This window comes from Dromiciops gliroides, chromosome 1, assembly GCF_019393635.1.
Source record: "Dromiciops gliroides isolate mDroGli1 chromosome 1, mDroGli1.pri, whole genome shotgun sequence".
Classification (NCBI taxonomy): domain Eukaryota; kingdom Metazoa; phylum Chordata; class Mammalia; order Microbiotheria; family Microbiotheriidae; genus Dromiciops; species Dromiciops gliroides.
The window spans coordinates 159,917,732-159,939,053 of NC_057861.1; the positions used below are offsets into that span (position 1 = coordinate 159,917,732).

General features: G+C 36.7%; 1 protein-coding gene across 1 annotated transcript in view; it reads left to right on the forward strand.

Annotated features, from left to right (window-relative positions):
- The window catches only part of GMDS (GDP-mannose 4,6-dehydratase), an 803,594-nt gene that overhangs the window by 749,770 nt on the left and 32,502 nt on the right, over positions 1-21,322 (forward strand). The window lies entirely within an intron of this gene.

Consider the following 21,322-nt stretch of genomic DNA (forward strand, 5'->3'; position numbering starts at 1 on the left):
TAGAGGCTCCCCCAGAGCTTCCCTATTGCACCAGCTTCACAAGTTTATTTGCATATGCAGTGGGCTACCTCTCAGAATTGAGCCTCCGCTAATTTCTGTTGGAAAAAAAGGTCCGAGTGCCCTGTGTCCAAATTTTAGGGCTTCTTAACCTGGCTTCTGTGAACATGTTTATTCTTTAAAAAAAAAATTGAGGACTGTATTTAAGTGTAATCAGTGTCTTTTGTAATCTTATTTGTTTTATGCATTTAGAAATGTGATTCTGGGGCAGCTAGATGGCACAGTGGATAGAGCACTGGCCCTGGAGTCAGGAGTACCTGAGTTCAAATCCGGCCTCAAACACTTAGCACTTACTAGCTGTGTGACCCTGGGCAAGTCACTTAACCCCAATTGCCTCACTAAAAAAAAAAATAAATAAATAGAAATGTGATTCTGAGAAGGCCTATATGGTCTTCACCAGGGGGCCCAGGAAGCCCTGACAAGAAAGGGAGCTAAGGACCCCTGTTTTCAGGCAAGGTTAGAAGCATTACAGCTACTTGAACTTTAAGGAATCTGCTTTTATTTTTCTCAAAATTTGTGATGTAACTGCCTTCCTTTTCAACATGGGCCAGCTCAGATAGGAGTTGCAAAATGCTTTGAGGGACTTGTGGTCTCTTCAGGCCTGATCTCAAGGTCAAGGATGAGAGAAAATGTGCGCCACATGTTATGACCACCTCTGATTTACATGCATATTCAATTTGCTGTGCAGAAAAGAATCAATTGTTCCCGAAATCCCTATCTTTCAGCCATTTCTCAGACTATCCCTGTACAGCATCTGGATTCTTTCAGCCTCACCCTACCTTCTCAGTTGTAACTTCTTAAAAGGCTTTTAAGTCGTTACTGCCCTAATCAGAAATCAGAGGCCCACAGATTGCCACAGCATTGCCATAGCTTCCTGGTTGAATCTGACATCAAAATGAAATTGTTACCTGTTGTAGCAAAATAATATGATTATACTTGGGAAAAGGGAATCGGATCACAGGATTAGAAAGTGGCAGGGGCCTTAGAGAATGTCTAGTTCAACCCCTCCCCACCCTCTTTTTTTTTTTTTAATACAGATGAAGGAACTAAAAATAAGAAAGTGACTCAATCCAAACTCAACCAAGTCCTGCAGTTTGGACCCTGATTTTCTAACTTCAAAGCCATCACTCTTTCCAAATAATTATTTGCAAGTAAAAAGTTATGCCAGCAAAAGTCACAGGTCCCATTTTGGTGAATGCCTTCCTTTGTTCTGTTAACTATATACTCATACATAATATCTGCATTTGAGAATATGTAAATAACACTACCTTCATAATTCTCTTAATTTCTATGAAAATACATTTTAAAGTAATGATATAAGAGCCAGATAGAATTGATATTATATACCAATACCAGATAAAACCTGGTATTATTATCCACTAGCCCAAAGAAGAAGGATGGATGTTCTCATCTGTGTAACCCCAGCTAACATTTATTAGATACCCACTGAATTCATGAACTTCTCTGTACTAACAAGCAGGATGATGCAGAAGTATTTTATCCTTCAAGGAAAAATGTGGGACCACAAATAAGTAGCCCAACAATATAACAGTCTAAAGAGCATTTTACTTCTCTTCATCTGCTGGACGAAACAAGCAATGATAAAAACCATGGCTTTAACCAAATGTAGATTTAGCCATTTGAGTTTGCCATTAATGACTTCATTGAGACTTGCTATTTTTCTTTCTTTTTCTTTTTTTGTGGGGATGGTAGGCAGTGAGGGTTAAGTGACTTGCCCAGTAAGTGTCAAGTGTATGAGGCCACATTTGAACTCAGGTTCTCCTGAATCCAGGACCAGTGCTTTATCCACTGTACCACCTAGCTGCCCCCTGTGTTTTCTTTTATACACTCCTTTCTTCCAGTAAAATGAATTTTACTTTCTTCCAGCAAAAAGCATTCATATGCTTCTTTAAACCAGTCCTCCAGATGGAGTTTTTAATCTGGGGTCCAAGAAATTGTTTTAGATACAATGATAACTATTTCAGTATAATTGTTTTCCTTTGTAATCCTAAGTAGTTTATGCATTTTAAAAAAAAACATTACTCTGAGAAGGGATCCATAGCCTTCATCAGACTGCCTGAATTGTCCATAGTACAAAAATGGTTAAGACACCCTGTTCAAGGGGCGCTAGGTGGCACAGTAGATAAAGCACTGGCCCTGGATTCAGGAGGACCTGAGTTCAAATTTTACCTCAGACACTTGATACTTACTAGCTGTGTGACCCTGGGCAAGTCACTTAACCCTCATTGATCCGCAAAAAAAAAAAAAAAAAAAAAGAAAAGAAACCCAGTTCAAGACCAGTGCTGATACACCCAATACTTACTTTAAAAAAAAAAATAAACATTTTTATTTATAGTTTGGGGTTTCAATTTTTATCCCTTTTTTCCTCCCTTTCTTTCCCCCCTCCCTGAGGCAGCAACCAATCATATATGGGCTATACATGTATGATTATGTAAAACATTACCATATTTATCATTTTGTACAAGAAAATGATTAAAAGAAAAAAAAATGAAAGAAAGTAAAAAATAGCATGCTCCAATCTGTTCTATCAATATCAGTTCTTTCTTTGGAGGTGGATAGTATGTTTCATCAATAGTCCTTTGAGATTGTCTTGGATCATTGTATTGTTGAGAATAGTCAAGTCATTCACAGTTCCTCATCAAACAATATTGCTGTCTCTGTGCACAGTGTTCTCTTGTACACCCAATACTTTTAAAAAGAGACCTTAGGAAAACTCAGGTACCCTTTTTGTCTTACTTGTCCTTTTTTGTTCTGATTTTGTTTTAATGTTATTGCAAGTAAGAAACCAGGAGTTCTAGTTTCAGCTCCATGCTTTAGAATCTTCACTATAACATCAGGTGAGATCATTGTAATAATCCTGCTGCCTAAATACTGGGCTTTCCTTTAGCATCTTACGTAATTAATTTTGCATATTGTCAGATTCAGTTGATGTGTGTTGGTTAGTATTTATGAACTTCTGTCTCCCTCCCTCCTTTCCTCTCCCTCTCTTTCCCTCTCTCTCCCCCTTCCTCTTTTCCCTCTCTCTTCTTTCCTTTTCTGTTTCTGTTTCTGTGTCCTCTCTCTCTCTCTCTCTCTCTCTCTCATTTCTCTGTCTTTTCTTTTTCCCCCTCTCCTCTCTCCCTCTTTTTTATTGTTTATTACAAATAATAACTCTGGGGAGGTAAAAGAGGAATGTATTTGAAAATGAAAATGCTATCAAAACAAAAGATTTTTTTTTAAAAGAACCCTTCCAGTTGTGTGGGATTTGGTGCCCACTGACTATATTTAGAATGCCTACTTCATGTTCCCTTGCAACTCAGATGGCATTTGGAACCCTGGCATCATCTCTCTACCTTTCATTTGGCTCATGATTTCACCAGAAATGATTAGTAGTAGCTCCCCAGGCAAGCCTAAGCCAGGAAGTTTGAGCTGTGCGCATAAAACAGCAAACAAGTCATTTGCTTTAAGTATATTATTTAAATGCCTGCTTCAACAAGATTACATAGGCAGGCACTTTTGTCGAGGAAGGTTCAATGTGAGGTAAGTCTGTGGTATGCAATGAAGCATAAGCTGTTGTGAGTTTTACAAATACTGTCCAGGGTTTCAGGAGTGACACATTATAGCTACAGTTTAAATGAAATCTCCCCTTTCAAGTTAACATGTGCTAACTCAGGAGAAGAGGTGCTGGTGTTAACATTTTTAAAGCTTCAGTAAAACACATATTTTTACTAAAGACTAGCTTCAGTTTTCTGAATGATATGACATGAAATTTTTCAAATCACTGACTGCTGTCATATTTATTGACTCACAGCTAAGAGTGTTAACTTTATTAGACAAGTAATAGATAACTAGTACTACCTATGGAGGCTATGGAAGGGGGCAGGAGATCATAGGATTATAGATTGAAAGCTTGGAGGTACCTTAGAGGCTAGCTAGTCTAACTCCCACATTTTATTGAAGAGAAAACTGAGGCTCAAGAAAGATGATGGGACTTACCCTGGATCACATAGCTAGTAAGTTTCAGGGGCAGAATTTGAACCCAAGTCTTTCTGGTTTCAAGTATAGCACTCTAGCCACTGCCTTCTCATTTGCATATATATTTTCTATCAACCAACAACCACCCAGCTCCCTGCCTGTATTCATCCAATCAGGCATATATTTAATGCTCTTAGAAAACAGGAACTAGGGGCAGCTAGGTGGCGCAGTGAATAAAGCACCAGCCCTGGAGACAGGAAGACCTAAATTCAAATCCGGCCTCAGACACTTGATACTTACTAGCTGTGTGACCCTGGGCAAATCACTTAACCCCAATTGCCTTACCAAAAAGAAAAGAAAAGAAAATGGGAACTAGTTCTAAACAATTCTTTTTTTTTTTTTCCACAATAGTACCCAGTGCCAAATAAAATTAGGTACACTATAAATGTTTGGAATTGAGAGGACTCTCTATGTATCCAAATCATCCTATCTCTGAATGTGTGAGCATATATATGAATGAGTAAATGTCTGTAGTTACTATAATGATCGATTGCCTCATAATCTCAGCATGGAGATTATAGGACCTATAACCATGAGCCACAGTGGCATAGTTTAGCTAAAATGCCTGTACCATTGAGCACTGTGTATGTGCTATGCACATGTGAAGTATGTTGTCATCTGTTCTGGGACCAGCTAGATACAGTGGGCTAAGGAAGTTTGCAGTCACCAATCAAGAATGCTTCCACCCTAAGGCCAGAATTCCAAAGGTAAATAATTACATTTGCCAGCATATGAATACTACACGTCCAGTGCAAAGGGTCCAATGGGGAGGAGCAAGGCAGTGGAAACAGCTGGGCAGACCACAAGATGGCCCCGGGTGGATGGATGGATGGAATATAAAGGACCATGCTCATTTGTCTTCTGCTTGAGATTCTCATCAGTGAAGGGGAACTCAATAAACCAAACACGTGTTAAGTGTGAAGCTCACTAGCTCCCAAACCAACCATTAAGTGAAGAATTGTGCTTTAAAAACAGTGTAGCCTCTTTCATTGCCACGTGAAAATGGGAAATGAGCACGTTATTGTACAGCTTTAGTTATTGGAAAGTTATTTCTCTTTTGAGCCAATTCTGCCTTTTTTGAACTTGCATATATTTTTACTTGCTTATAAAAGAAGCTTTGGTTTGTTTTTTTTTTTAAACTACTTATCGGGGGCAGCTAGGTGGCGCAGTGGATAGAGCACTGGCCCTCGATTCAGGAGGACCTGAGTTCAAATCTGGCCTCAGACACTTAACACTTACTAGCTGTGTGACCCTGGGCAAGTCACTTAACCCCAATTGCCTCACACCAAAAAACAAAAACAAAAAAAACCTACTTAATGCACAGATTGTGACTAGATCATTCTATACCTGTGAATAGTATATACTTGTAGCATATGTGTATACACTTACATGCATTATATATATATAATATACATATATATACTGTAGTATATAGTGCCACACAGAATATATTGAAGAGAATGTGCTAATCCTATAAATACAAAATAGCTACTAAATATGGCATATGCTACTTAGAGACTACATCAGATTGCACGTACTGTCTTGCCCTGTTCTCTGATTATGGCAGATATATGTAAGTCATGTATCTAAGACAAGAGTCTCCAAGAGAAGAGAGTCTGTTTTCTCCTGTCTCTATTGCTTCCTCACAGCCTCTAGCACAAGACTGGTTGTATGGGTCTGGTAGGCTTGGTGCTTTGTTTAGACTTTGTCTAGCTTACAGGTTGTCCCCATACATTCTATTCCATCTCCTACATCTGTATGTTCACCCAGATTGTCTCAACACTTATGCTTCTGCTGTGGGCTACACTATCTCAGAAGTCCATAACTATTGCTTTGTATAGACTCAAAAGCACATAATAACAGAGATGGAAGGACCCTTAAAATCTTCTAGTTGAATTCCTTTATTTTAATTGTAGATGAATTTAAGGTCCTTAAGGCTAAATGATTTATCTAAGATTCCCCACACCTTTTAGATGACTGAGGTTTTCTGATCCCTGAATTCAGGGCTCTTTGCGCTATACCATAATTAGTTCTCCTAGGTAGCCAGGCCTAGAGTGAGGAAGACCTGAGTTCAAATCTGGAATCAGACACTTCCTATGTGATCCTGAGCGACTCACTTAGGCCAATTTACCTCAGTTTCCTCATCTGTAAAAATGAACTAGAGAAGAACATGGAATTCCACTTCAGTATCTCTGCCAAGAAAACCCGAAATGGAGTCAAAGAGTCAGACATGATTAAAATGACTAAACAACAAAAATAAATAGTTCTCCAGGTCATTCATGTTCACAGGATCATAAGATCATAGATTTAGAGCTAGAAGAGACCTTAGACTACATACTTTGTCTCTCAACTAAGCTGTGAGTTCCTTGAAGACAGAGCCAAGTCTTTTCATTTCTTTTGGCTCCCCTGAAAGTCTAGCTTCCTGCAGGGTAATAATAATAAGAAAATTATGAATGCCAGAACTATAGTGGAGTTTCATCAGTAGAGTATGACTGATGTCATAGATGTAAATAATAAGTGCTTATTACACTGAATTGAATTGGCCTGAATTGTCTACCAAGCTCTGTACTCTATTAAATTATAGGAGGCTATAGGAAAGGGGGTAAACCTATGAATCTATGACTTTGTATAAAGATGAATCAATTTTTATCAAGGAAAATTAGATTTCACAATTGTTCTTTTCTGACATTGTGATTTACAAAAACTCCTTTATACTTTGAAATTAACATTTTTCTGCTACCTCTCCCTTCTCTCCTTTCTTTGTCTAGTCTCCAAAGTTTAGACCAGTGTCCAGACCAGGAATCTTTCAGACCTCTTCTTGGATTTATGGAATCAAAGAATCATAACATGTCCAAAGAGAGCTAGTAAGAATATTGGGAATCAACCTTGGAATCATCTGGATGCCCTTGGAGTGACTCTCTTTCATGCTTCTCTCTATCCTGTTTGTTGCCTAGTCTTATCAATCATACCTCTGTAACATCTATGACATCAGTCATACTCTACTCATGCAAACTCCACTATAGTTCTGGCATTCATAATTTTCTTTCAAAATTGATATTTATTTAATGTTACAATTTATCTTAATTATAGTCTACCTTTCCCATGATCTCCCCCTCCCTGCTGAATAATGAAAAGAAAAACAAAAGAAAAGAATACCCTTATTATAAACATAAATTCTTAGTTCAACAAAACAAATTCCCACATTAGCCTTGCCCAAAATGTATTTCTCCCTCTGCTTATTAAATTCACCAACTCTGTGACTGGAGATGAGCAGCTGTTTCATTCATCTTCGGTCTTCTTAACTCATGGTTTATGGTTGCATTAATCAGAGTTCTAAAGTCCTTCAAAGTTGTAACGTCATCATTGTATAAATTGTTTTCCTATTTCTGCTCACTTGGAACTTTACCTGTATATAAAGGTCTTTTCTCTGAAATTGTCCATTTCATATAGCATCATAATATCCTATTATATTCACATATTATTATATTCCTATATTATATTCATAATTTGTTTAGTCATTCCCTAGTTGGAGGAAAGTCCTGTAGTTTCCTATTTTAGCTAATATCAAAAAATAACTGATATAAATATTATTGTATAGATAGATCATTTTCCTCTTTCTTTGATCTCTCTGGGATATAGGCTTAGTAGTATTATACCCTGATCAAAGGGTACACACAGTTTAGTAACTTTTGGGGGTATATTTCTAAATTTCCAAAATAGCTGGACCAAATCACAGTTCCACAAACAACACACTAGTTTACCTGTTTTATCACAGCCCTGCCATAATTTGTCATAGTCTCTTTTTTGGCACCTTGGCAAGTCTTATGAATATATAGGATAGACCCTCAAAGTTTCTTGAATTTTCATTTCTATGATTACTATTGATTTATAGTATTTTATATGGTTCTTGATAGCTTTGATTTCTTACTTTGAAAAGTGTTCCTAGCTTTTCACCATTTATCTATTACAGAATGTCCCTTAGTTGCATAAATTTGAATTAGTTCCTTATATATCTCAGATATGGTTCCTTTAGTATAGAAATTGGCAGCAAAGATTTTTTCCCCCATTTCCCTATTTCCCTTCTGATTTTGACAATTAGGTTTGGTCATGCCAGTGCTTTAATTTTGTATAACCCAAACTATCTCTTTTATCTTCTTTTTTTGGTGGGGCAATTGGAGTTAAGTGACTTGCCCAGGGTCAAACAGTTAGTAAGTGTTAAGTGTCTGAAACCAGATTTGAACTCAGGTCCTCCTGAATCCAGGGCTGGTGCTTTATCCACTGCACCACCTAGCTGCCCTATCTCTTCTATCTTGCATGATCCTCTTTAGCACTTTAGTCATGAATTCTTTCCCTATCTGAAATAAAAAGTAATTTCTTCCTTGTTCCTCTAATTTGTTTGTGATGTGATCTTTTTATATCAACTCATGTGTACAGTTGGTGTAAAATACTGATCCAAATCTAATTTCTACTCATGGCTATACAGTTTTCCCTACCATTTTTATCAAATACTGAGTCTTCCCAATAATTGGGACCTTTGGATTTAATCAAAGATCATGCTGCTGTATTTGCTTCTGTATATTATGTACTAATCTTTTCCAATGATCAGCCTCCCCATTTTTTTTTTCTGGGTGAGACAGTTGGGGTTGTGACTTTCCCATGGTCACACAGCTAGTAAGTGTCAAGTGTCTCAGGTCAGATTTGAACTCAAGTCCTCCTGACTCCTGGGCTGATGCTCTATCCACTGTGCCACCTAGCTGTCCCCAACCTCCTTATTTTTAACCATTACCAAATCATTTTATGATAAATACTTTACAGTAGAGTTTGACATCTGATACTAATAGACCCCCTTCCTTCCCACTTTTTTATTACTCTTAAGATTCTTAGCTTGTGTTTCTCCATATGAATTTCTTTTTTTAAGCTCTATAAAATTTTGGTATTTTGATTAACACTTCACTGAATAAGTAAATTAATTTACATGTTATCATGTTTATTATATTGGCTAGATCTACTTATGAACAAATAATGTTTATCCAGTTATTTATATCTGTCATTATTTATTCAAAGAGTGTCTTATAGTTGAATTCATATAGTTTCTGGATGCATCTTGGTAGATACAGTCCCAAATATTTTATAGTTTCTATACTTAATTTATATAGAATTTCTCTTTATAGCTTATTCTGCTGACTTTCTTAGTATAGAATAGATTTCTCAACAAAAATTCACATCAGGAACACTAATGATATATAAGGATTAATTTCTCAGTTTTGCTAAATGTATTGTTTCACTTAACTTTGGTTTACTCCTTAGAGTTTTCTAAGTAAATTATCATATGATCTATAAAAAAGTGATAATTTAGTTTTCTCTTTGCCCATACCTATTACCTCAATTTCCCTTTCTTGTCTTATTGTTAGTTAGCATCTCTATTTTAAATATTAGTGGTAATGATAGGCATTCTTGCTTTATCTCTGATCCTACAGGAAAGGCCTCTACCTTTTTTCCATTGTATATAATGTTTACTCTTGGATTTTGATGGATATTATTTACTACAATAAGGAAAGATGCTTTTATTCATAGGATTTCTAGAGATTCATTAGGAACAGGTACTAGATTTTTTTCAAAAGTCTTTTATAGTCTATTGATATAATCATGTTTTTATTATTTATATTAATATGATTTATCATGTTTATGGTCTTCCCTTGTGCTGAATGAATTCTGAATTCCTGGTCATAGTGCACAATCTTTCTTTTTTTAATATTAATTTTATTTTCTGTTACATTTGAATTCCAAGCTATTTCCCTCCCCAGCCCTGCACTAGAAAAGACCAACATTATATACAGATTACATATATATATAGGTAGTTGATAGACAGATAGATAGATAGATAATGTGTGAAACCATACAATACATAGTTCCATATATCAGTTCTTTCTCTGGAAGTGAATAGCATCTTCTCTCATAGATACTTTGTAGTTGATTTGAATATTTATAGCTCAGACTAGCTTAGTCATTCTCATATACTCTTTGAACAATATTGTTGTTAGTGTATACAATATCCTCTCTTGGTTCTGTTCATTTCATTCTTCGTTATTTCATTCTAACCTTCTATGTTTTCCTAAAATCAACATGCTCCTCATTTCTTAAAGCAGTTATATTCCATCACAATTATATATCACAACTTATTCAGCCATTCCCCAATAGATGAGCATCTCCTCAGTTTCCAGTTCTTTGCCATCACAAAGAGAGCTACTATAAAAATTTTAGAATATATAGACTCTTCCTTCTTCCATGATCACCTTGATAAACAGACCTCATAGTAGTACTGCTGAGTCAAAGGGTATACAGAGTTTTATAACTCTTAGGGTATAATTCTAGATTATTCTCCAAAATGGTTTGGATCAGTTCACAATTCCACCAACCGTGTATTAGCTTCCCAATTTTTCTGCATCCCCTCATAATCTTTCTATTATATTGTAGTAGCCTACTTGCTTACATCATATTTAAAATTTTTGTATCAGTGTTAATTAGGGATATTGGATTGTGTCATAAGAAGAGACTGTAAGGGTGCTTTCTCCCCCTCCCCCAAGGCAATGGGGGTTAAATGACTTGCCCAGGGTCACACAGTTGGTAAGTGTCAAGCGTCTGAGTTCGGGTTTGAACTCAGGTCCTCCTGAATCCGTGGCTGATGGATTCAGTCACCTAGCTGCCCCAAGGGTGCTTTCTTACTGCAAACCATTTCTATAATAATATTGGAATTAACTGTTCTTTGAACATTTGATAAAATTAATTTGCAAATCCATCAAGTTGTAGAGTTCTCCTCCCCTTTAAGAGTTCATAGATTGTTCATTTTCTTCTTAATTATTCATCCATTTCCTCTAAGTTGTTTTTGTTATTATATGATTCAGCAAATTAGTTTCTGATAATTTTCTTTATTTCCAATTCAATTGTTGTGAGCCATTTTGTTTAGTTCCTCTTCTCCAGCCTAGAGGTCCTCAGTTCCTTCAACTGTTCCTAATATGGCTGGGTGCACTTTTAAAATGTAATGTTTTATATCTTAAATTTATTATATGACCTTTAGCAATTATTTATCCATGAAATTAGGAGATCAGCATGTTCCATGCTTAAGATTTATATGTATATATATTTTTTAATCTGGCTCTATTACTATTTAGGAAAATTATTAAAATTGGAGCTGGATCGGGGCAGCTAGGTGGCACAGTAGATAGAGCACTGGCCCTGGATTCAGGAGTACCTGAGTTCAAATCTGGCCTCAAACATTTGACACTTACTAGCTGTGTGACCCTGGGCAAGTCACTTAACCCCCATTGCCCCGCAAAAAACCAAAAACAAAATTGGAGCTGGATCTTCCACCTCTCTTTTACTTGAGAAGTACGGTAGATTCATGAGCTCATTAGTAGATCACATCCATATAGCTCATGGAATCCATCCATACCCTCCAATCCATATTTTTCTTGCCCATGTCTAAGTCTTCAAAAGAATCCAACCAAAAGTACTAGAAGACTTCCAATGGTTCTTTTAATATTTATGGATACCAGTACATGAAATTCTGAGTTCATCTACCTATTATTATTTACTTTTGTTACTTGACTGACCTACTTCCTCTTCCAGGCCCTTCATTCCATTTCTTGAATATAGTCATTGTTAATAATATGCTTAAGCCATTTACATCCACCATTCATCTTTCCATTGCCTTTTGGATTATTTTCAATTATTCTTTTTCTGAGACTGTGGTAACTCTTCCGAAATTCACAGCCATTTGGCATCATGGAAATTACGTGGATGTTAATGGGCTTTTGTGGAAGTATACAGCTTAGGATCAGAGAAAACATTTCACAGTTTCTGAAACGTCATACAGTCCTGTCTCTTCTTCCTATTCAGTTTTACACACAGCTTATTGTCCATTTGTAGCACCTGTCCAAGGTGTGTGTATATATATATATATATATATATGTATATATATGAATTAATTCAGTGGGTTGCCTAACTGCATTTATTAATTATATATATATATATATCCATTCAGTTTGTTTTTCTTGCGTGGATTACTAGATCATTATGTCTTAAATGATCCTGTATCTCATTGAGAAAGTTCTGTAACATTCTGGGGTCCACTTTGCTTTGCATACTTTATCAGCAGGAAATCCCTTTTCTACTTGAACTTTTTAATATATATTTTCCTAAAGTCTAGAGCAACTGTATCTATGCCCAGCATATTAACTGTTGCAAATTCCCAAATAACATAGACAGTTACTTCCAAGGTTCCATGATTTCCCCTTCAACCACCACTTTTTATATATCAGAATTAAAACCAAAGTAAGAGTTCTGTTTACTGCTTCCTCTCCCTGATGAGATATTTTTTCCTTTATCTCTCTAACTTTATCTTCAAAGTCCTTTTTGAGCTCCTCTATGGCCTGAGACCAATTCATATTTTTCTTGGAAGCTTTAGATGTAGGGGCCCTGATGTTGCTATCCTCTTCTGAGAGTGCACATTGATCTTCCTTGTCACTAAAGAAGCTTTCTATGGTTCACAACTTTCTCTGTCTGCTCATCTTGCCTGTCTTTTACTTGACTTTTAACTCATTCTTAGTGTGGGGTCCTGCTTCCAGGTTATACTGTCCCAAGCTTCAGGGGGGTCTCAGGTGTTATGATTTAATGGGGGCAGTTTCTTCACTTGCCTGGCCTTTTCTCTGGTCTGTAGATAACCCCAGGCCAACTTGCTAATTAACCAGGCATCAAAATTTTGTGTGCTGTTAGTTGTTAGCTCTGATGAGCCTGTACCCTTCCCCCACCTGGGCTGCCACTGCTCAAGGTTTCTTCCTGGTTTCCAGCTAGGGTAGGGCATCCAAATCCCCCCTTAGCTCCTGCATATACCCCTGTAGACTCCCCCCTCCCCCTGCCCCCAGCCAGCTGTTCAGCTCTCTCACCAGACTGTGAGCTTAGTTCAGCACTGCAGCTGATTTGGAGGCTCAAGGGTAAGTTTCTCCAGCACAGCCAGCCTGCGGCCGGATCTGTGTCAACACAATCATGGGGTTAGACTCTACTCCCAGCCCAGCTCCCCCTCCTGCTGAACTTCCAAGCTGTCTTTGACTGGAAAATAATCTCAGCCATCTTTTTGTGGGTTCTGCTGTACCAGGAGTTGTTTTCTGGTTGTGTTTGGAGTTTTTTTTGTTTAATTGTGTCAGGAAATCTGAGCATTTACTGCCTTTCTTCCACCATCTTGGCTCCCCCCCCCCCCCCCCCCCGATGATATTGGCAGAAATACCAGTCAAGAGTTTATTTTATTCTCTGGGTTGATTTATTTGTTTTTTAGTCAACTAAGATTTCCAGCAGATCTTTAGATAGTTCAAGTACCCCTCCTCCCCTGCTTCTATTATGTTGCCTCTATATCAGTTCTATGCTGTGACCTGTGTTAGAAAAGCATCCTCGATAGCTTCTGGGCAAATTTTAGGAAGTTCCCACAACAGTACCATTTGTTTCACCTCTTAAATTCATCCAGATTCTCATCATCATTCTTCCACAATTTTTAAGCATGAGAATTTTTCATCATATAAACCAAAAGAGAATTCAACAGAGAGATCAGGGAAGAGGGAGAGAGGGAAGAAGAGAGAGAGAGAAACAAAGAAACAGACAGAGGCTGGGAGAGGGGAGGGCAGAGAGAGAGAGAGAAGAAAAAGGGTTAGAAATTAATAACCAGAGAAAAAAGAAATTACTATAGTATATATAGAGAATATATATATACTCTCTCAGTCTCTCTCTCTCTCTCTCTCTCTCTCTCTCTCTATATATATATATATATATACATATATATAATACTATATATGGTATATAGTATACTGTAGTATAGTATTCTTGATCTTTACTGCCAGTAGTGATAGAAATATATCGTGGCATTACAATAGTTCCTGTTCCAAAAGGAGTACTCAATTTAGAGAATCTGGTCTTGACTCACAAACTTGGATATACAAATAACTGTGTGAGTCCCAGTTAATAAATGCTTAGGTCACGGATTTTTTTTAAGCAGTGGAGAATATTGGTATCATGCTTGAAAGCATTCCTAAGTTAGCTAATGCTGTAAAATAATACAGAAAACTGACATTTTTATTGTGACATATGTTGCCATATAGTAGCCATCTTAATGAATCATCTGATTTTTATGATCCACAATGAGAAATGTAGCTGTCATATCAGGACTAGATCAGCTATTCCCAAGTTCAGTGTCTCTCATTTCAGCACCTGCCTAAGTACATAAGTACTCCTTCCTTGCAGGACTGAAATGAATAGAACTATCTGCAGATCTGTTTCTCTCTCCATTCTGATATTCAGATTCACCAATGCCTATACACACTCCTCATCCTCCCCTCCATATCTTCTGAGTAGTTTTATCTGTGGAAAATCATCCATGAAGTGAAATCCTCAGCATGACCATGGCAGTGTATCATTACTGAATGCATCTTCCTCAGTCATCTGCTGCCATCAAAGATATTGGTTCAAGTGGCCCCTTGTCAGACCTTCCATGAATCAGTTGTTTAAATCAAAGTTCCAGACAGTTAATGCCACTTATATGGTAAAACAAACACTCTCAGGTGTCCCGTATCACCAGAGGATCATTGCTCTGGCTCTATGATTAACATCTCCATTTATGAGCTGCTTCCAAGTGTTCCATTAATGTTTTTCCTCAAGTGAATATCATTCAGAGGACTGGCTCACATCACCATAGTGCTAAAACCTAGAACTATTATGATTAAGGAGCCTTTGGTGGTCAAACTCTTCATAGTATCAATAGGAATAAGGCCAAACTGTAAAACAACAGAATCTCTTAACCAACAAAAACAAACATTTTCTTCTCTCAGATTCTTATTTCAATACATGGCTAATAAATTTGCCTTTGGTTAATGTGAGTGGCTAAAACGTAACATGTCTCAATGGCAAAAGAAAATTGTCTTGTTAAATGTGCCCTGTAATTTTGTTTCTTCTTTAAGAGATTTCGATGACTACTCATGTATAACTTATACTAAATTGCTTGAGTTCTTGGCAGGGAGGGGAGGAAGAGAATTTGAAACACAATAATTTTTTTTTTTTTTTAGTGAGGCAATTGGGGTTAAGTGACTTGCCCAGGGTCACACAGCTAGTAAGTGTTAAGTGTCTGAGGCCGGATTTGAAATCAGGTCCTCCTGACTCCAGGGCCGGTGCTCTATCCACTGTGCTACCTAGCTGCCCCATAATAAAAAATTTTCATGTCAAAATTTGTATTTACATGTAATTTGGAAAAATAAAATTCTAAAATGGAAAAAAGAATAGAAAAGTCATAATCCACATTTGTGGAAAGGCTAGCTAGCCATATTGATAACATTAGAGATCTATTTAAATATTTGAAGCTAGTATGCTTTAAATATAACCATAAAGAGGTCATTTTGTTTTCTTTTTTAAATAAAGCTCCCTCCAATTTCAGAGAGAGAGAGAGAGAGAGAGAGAGAGAGAGAGAGAGAGAGAGAGATTTCCAAATGCTTTAGTTTCCCTATCTGTAAGGTGGGAATAAATATAACAATGATTTCCTTTGAAAGAAGTCCTTTAGAAGGTTCCAAGCACTTTGTAAATATGTTGGGTGATGAAGATGATAATGGGATATTGATCAAACTCATTATCTACAGTCAACTTTAGGATTTCTATATTTCTTCCATTTAAAGTTTTAGGTCAGGGGCAGCTAGGTGGCACAGTGGATAGAGCACCGTCCCTGGAGTCAGAAGGACCTGAGTTCAAATTCAGTCTCAGACACTTAACACTTACTGGCTGTGTGACCCTAGACAAGTCACTTAACCCCAATTGCCTCACTAAAAATAAAACAAAAAACAAACCCCTCAATTAAAAAAAAAGTTTTAGGTCCTAAATTCATATTTTCTATTACTATTGTGAATTTCAATTTACCTTCTACCTGTATGTTGTTTTACAACTTATGAAGCAGTCTTATGTGTATTATTTCATTTAATCTTCAAGTTATGATTTAGAATTTCTGAAACATTGAGAGTGACTCAAGGAGGAGAAAGCAACATGAATAGTCTATTCTAACTGAGAAGATTCTGCATATGCTAGCTAAAAATAGGTAAATCTGGATCTGATCTCTCAGCATGAGTTAGAATTCACTTTGGAAGTAACTTTTTTTCTGAGTTTATAGAGATATCTAGATTCATTGTACTCTATATAGGCTTTAAAACGCATCCTTCAGCTAAGGCACAGATCTATAAGAAAAATCATACCTGTGGAGGTTTATATTAGTAATATTTTCAAGACCATAAACAAATGAAAAGAAAGCAATAAACCTTTAAAACATTTATTTTTCTTCCCCTCCCCACTTTTGTAAAGTACTAAATGGAGCAAATTTGACTGTAAAAAATTAAGTTACATTAGGAATTCAGGAAAGGAAAACATCATTCATTCATCCATCCAACAAATACCTTGTCCTTTAGCTCTTCTTCCAAAGAATGAATGCACTATGTTATATGTTGAGGGAATAAGAAGTATAAAGCATGGTACCTATCTTCAAAAAACCTACCATCTAGATGGTCTAGTGACCTATTGCATAGATTTACAATATAAAACAGTGTGTGATGCAGACAGTAAGAACTATAGGAGTTTAGAAAAGAGCAAGATCACATCCAGCTAGAATATAAAATCTGGAATGATGGGTAGAATTTTAATAGGCAGAGAGATGAGGAAAATGGAATTAGCAAAGACACTAAGGTGAGAAACTTAAGGAACCGGAATGATTTGGAAACTTTATGAAAAAAACACTGAATACCAAAAGGTTTAAAAAAGGAAAAACAGAGTCGGGAGATACCTAATAACAGGAATCTGCAAGATAGAGCAGAATGGAATATGGAACAACAGGCATTTTAATGATCAATAATGTACATTGTGCTGCAACCAATCATACATATATGTTAGATTGATAAAATCTGATATGATTCTTCTAATAATATTTGAAAATAAGGCAATTGCTTATATTGTACTTTTTTTTTTTTTAGTGAGGCAATTGGGCTTAAGTGCCTTGCCCAGGGTCACACAACTAGTAAGTGTTAAGTGTCTGAGGCCGGTTTTGAACTCAGGTCCTCCTGACTCCAGGGCCGGTGCTCTATCCACTGCGCCACCTAGCTGCCCCTTATATTGTACTCTTAAATCACATACTTATTTCTTAACTTAGAAACATTTATATATGTATATATGTGTGTGTGTGTGTGTGTGTGTATATATGTATATATGTATATGTATATGTGTGTGTGTGTGTGTGTGTGTGTGTGTGTGTATATATATATATATATATATATATATATAAAGCTAGTGTCTTCAAATACCACTGTATCTGTACAACTCTACAGGTAAAAAGAAAATGACCAAAACCCAGCTCTCTTAGGTCAGGTGAATAGATTGAGGCTCAAACCAGCCCTCATGGCTTGAAGTCAGAGATAAATATTGATGTGAGGCAGGAAAAAACCAAAAGACAAAACCCCACTGAGAACTGGATAGATGCCTACAGATCTCATGAGCAAGACTATTTTCTTCTTCTCTAAGTCCCTGACCACAAACATAGAGTCTTCAAAATGTTTGTTCTTGGGGCAGCTAGATACCACAGTGGTTAAAGCACCGGCCCTGGATTCTGTAGTACCTGAGTTCAAATCCAGCCTCAGACACTTGACATTTACTAGCTGTGCGACCCTGGGCAAGTCACTTAACCCCCATTGTCTGCAAAAAAGAAAAGAAAGAAAGAAAGAAAGAAAATGTTTGTTCTTGGAAACCCACACTTTTTTATTAAGCAGGTCAGAGAAATGGGCTCCATGATAACTCAGGAGTCTGCAGCAGTAGTTCACAGACATTTAAATCACCACCATTATCATTTGCATTTCAGATCTAATCATTTTCCCCTCTTTCCTCTATCTTTTTTAAAACTTGAAACAACTTGCAAGTACACCTATAGAGTAAAAAAGTCGCCTGCAGAAATCTAGGGTAAGTTAGGGAAGAATTCCAAATCACCCCCTTTGGCTCCTTTCTGCTTTGTTAGTTGAAAAATGTTTTTGTAACCTGTGTGATAGATGAGATCTAAAGGAGTAGTGAAAATGAGCCGTGGAAGTGTCCAAAGAGTCAGCTTCTACCTGTGTGCTGGAGCACACATAGATCTGCAGAGCTAAGAGATGGTTCAGTAAATTATTAGATCCGGACTTCTGGCATGTGACTGTGACTATGACTCTGTGTGTGTGTGTGTGAGAGAGAGAGAGAGAGAGAGAGAGAGAGAGAGAGAGAGAGAGAGATGTTGGTAAAACACATGATTTAGATAAGTAATCCACTTCAATGCTAAGCCTCTCTTAGAGATCTGAATAAGGCCACTAGTCCCCAGCATGACACTTCTGTACACATTCTTCCAGGTTCCAGGAGTTTCTTTCAGATTTGGACTAACAATTCAAGGAGTGGTGCTGACAAAGTCTTTTTCTTTCTTTCATCCATTTGTATTTCATTCTTAACAGATTGACATCATTTTCTGAAAAACATAAACCTGAATACTCTAATACAGTTCTAGGTTCCCCTCTTCCCCTTCTTTGCTGTCTGCAACATGGTATAGGATAGATTTCCACTCAGAAAGTTGAGTTGGAGTCCTCTTTCACCATGGGGTGCCCTTGCACAAATCACTTAATGTTTTATCTTCCATAAAATGAAAATAATACTCCTTCTACTGTCTACGTCCCCTGGTTAAGAGCAAAGCACTTCACAAACTGTAAAATATTGTGTTAAGTGTTAGCTGTTGTTATGCTCTATCCACTTGCCTGACAGAGGTTAGATACTTAATAAATAGTTGTTGTTTGATTCATTTTAAAGGGATCAGAATTTTATAGGAAACTATTGGTTTGGAAATTCTGGTTCCATTAGGTTCCCAAGGGCTATGATTTTTTTTTTTTTTTTTGGTTTGGGTCTTGAGTGTATCCTGCTCTAATAAACCCCCTTATTGGGACATTTTGGAAAATGTCTCACCACATCAAAAGAAGCTTCTTCCAGGTGTTAAAGAAATAAATTGAATAATATTTTATTGGTTTCCCTGGAATGTTTCAGGTAAGATGTTAGAATTATAGTAAAAATTCATTCTTTTGACCTTTGCCAGATTTATAGATTCCTGCCTCATTTAAATTAAAGTTTTCTGTGGTGATACTGAAGTCTATGAACCCAGTGTCAGTTAAATAAATATAAGGGGAAAGTGTGGTTTAAAAATAAGCTTTTTGGACTTTAAAGAGCTGTCTAGACTCCCTTGGTTCTAAAGAGAAAAACCTGAGGCTCCAAAAGTCACTTGACCAAGGTCATACTACTCGTGAGTGGTTCATTCTGATGACTATTCACCCTCTGATCTGTTTTAGAAAGCAGGCTAAAAAGACTCCTTAACTTCAGAAACATATCTGAAAAGATGCTATTCTTTAAAAAATAAATTCATTTTATCACTCTGAATAAAACTGCTTTAGAGAGTTGTGTGAAGCCAGAAACAACTCAGATTCTTAAAAGAACATGAAGCCTTACAACTGATGTGTCATTGAACAGTTATGATCATAAAATCGATGAATATTATTAAAGTGTAGGCATGAATCCATCCTTAGAAAGATGATCCAGATATTCTCCCAGAAAGAAAAAAATATATATTTAGAGTTACCTGTGAGAAACTGCCATTTATTTGGAAACATGTTGGAAAGCAGCCTACGTAATGACCTTTGGCCTGGACGTAGAAAGGATTTAGTAAGTAGGGCAAGAACATTTTGAACTATTGCATTTCAATCTTGCATAACATACTTTCATATTGCATTGAGGAATGTTAAAAGGGGGGTTGTTCCTTGAAAATATTATTTATAAGGCTCTTATTTTAAAATGAGGCATCATCATTTTTCACTGTATATTTTAGGGGATCCTATGTATGCAATATTTAATTTTGTTTGGTATCAGAATAAAATGTGCTCAGAATGTGGTGAAAGTAGCCTGAGAAACAGACTTGAATTCTGAACTTGTACACAAACTTTTTCATTGACCACTCTGGGTTGGCTTCTCCTTTAATTTCCTAAATAAATGGAACTAATGATACTGGTTTTCACATGAAAGCCTGCGCACACATGCAATAGTACACACCCATTGAATGATGTACCTAAATTCTCAGAAACCACACACACACACACACACACACACACACACACACACACACACACGTCTTTTTCTCAAAGTCTAAGTCATTCCTGAGTGTAGTGTACCCTACTGAACTGCAAGGAATAACATGCTCCCAGTAAGCATTGCATACAGGGTATGACTGATTCGGGCACTACCAATAAACTTTATTATGAGAATTATTGTGAAAACAATAATTGCAGGTAGCTCCTTTCAAAAGAAATAACATAACAGGGGCAGCTAGGTGGCACAGTGGAAAAAGCACCAGCCCTGGATTCAGGAGGACCTGAGTTCAAATCCAGCCTCAGACACTTAACACTTACTAGTTGTGTGACCCTGGGCAAGTCACTTAACCCCAATTGCCTCACTTAAAAAAAAAAGAAAGAAAGAAATAACATAACAGGTTTCTGTTACCATTGCTTAACCAAAACATTTTTCCTTAGAGAGGCTAAGGAATCTAATATTTTTCTTCTTGCTTATGATACTCTACAGTAGTTGGTTTTACAACCATTATCACTGGAAACTTGGAATAATAAAATATAAATAAAAGGTCCAAGGGGAAGCCAATTTATTTTTCTAAGTTACTCATCAGTAAGGCTTCTTCAGTGGCTAGCAAAAAAATTATAAACACCGAGGCAGGAGGCCAGGGATAACTACACTATTATTATATCCAGTTAAGTAATAAAATGTACCTGTTTTACCAAATGACTTAATTTGAGATTGCTAGTATGTGTGGTGCTGAGAGATTTGGGTGTAACAGTTGACTTGTGGTTTTGCCTGTAGATTAAATTTTAGGCAAGTATTGTGAAACTAACAGCTCTGGTAGTTGTCTATATGCAAAATGATGTTTCATTTTTATAAGGCATACAAAAATGAAGAAGCCTATCCAAGCTTTCCTGGTTTAGAGGGGGGGAAATAATCATATACCTGAAGCTGTATTAATTTGTTAATGCAGAAATTGGGACCAATAGCAGAGAATGAGTTTGACAGTCATAATGTTTGACAAAACAGGTGATTATAGGACGTTTCTGTCCCA